Raw genomic sequence first — 681 nt, forward strand, 5'->3', positions numbered from 1 at the left:
TTTGAAAACCACAATTCCCGTTTGCCCCCACCGGGCACGCTCCCACCCCATCCCACCCCTTTCCTCTGCATTTTCTCCCTAGCATTTATCACCAACTATATAGATATAGATATATAGTAATTATTGTCCCTCCACCAAGTAAAAAGAATCCTGAGAAAGTAGAATATAAAGAACGGTGAGAACTGGGATCTAGGGTCTGTTTTAATTTCCACTTTATCCCCTACATCGACAACAATGCTTCATATACAGTTGGCACTCAATATATGCTGAATAAAAGGTAAGATGCTGTATAAACTAGTCTGGACTAATTGTGTGAATTGACGTCAGGTTGGACTAATACCGCATTTCTCGCTCTCTGAATAAGGCTTCAAGCGGTCAGAGGGTGACGTTCTTCAGTTTTCAGAACGGGAAAGCAAAGGTTCCCACAGTTCTCAGAACGCGAATTTCTCGCCACAATTCAAAATGGCGGAGGAGGGTGGGGCCTGTCACATGGTGGGCGTCACAGCAGCTCTCCTTTTCCAGACCGCGGACCGCCTTGCCGCGTAGTCGGCTGCCCTCTTCTTCCTCCCGCCGAGCTTTTTCGAGGAATCGCCTGGGATTGGCTAATAGGCTGGGAGTACGGCTGCGGGACCGGAACGCGGCATCATCACTTCCTGTTGTGGGCAGTCGTTTCCTGTCGCT

Source organism: Hyaena hyaena, unplaced genomic scaffold, assembly GCF_003009895.1.
Source record: "Hyaena hyaena isolate Hyena2069 unplaced genomic scaffold, ASM300989v1 scaffold_1640, whole genome shotgun sequence".
Classification (NCBI taxonomy): domain Eukaryota; kingdom Metazoa; phylum Chordata; class Mammalia; order Carnivora; family Hyaenidae; genus Hyaena; species Hyaena hyaena.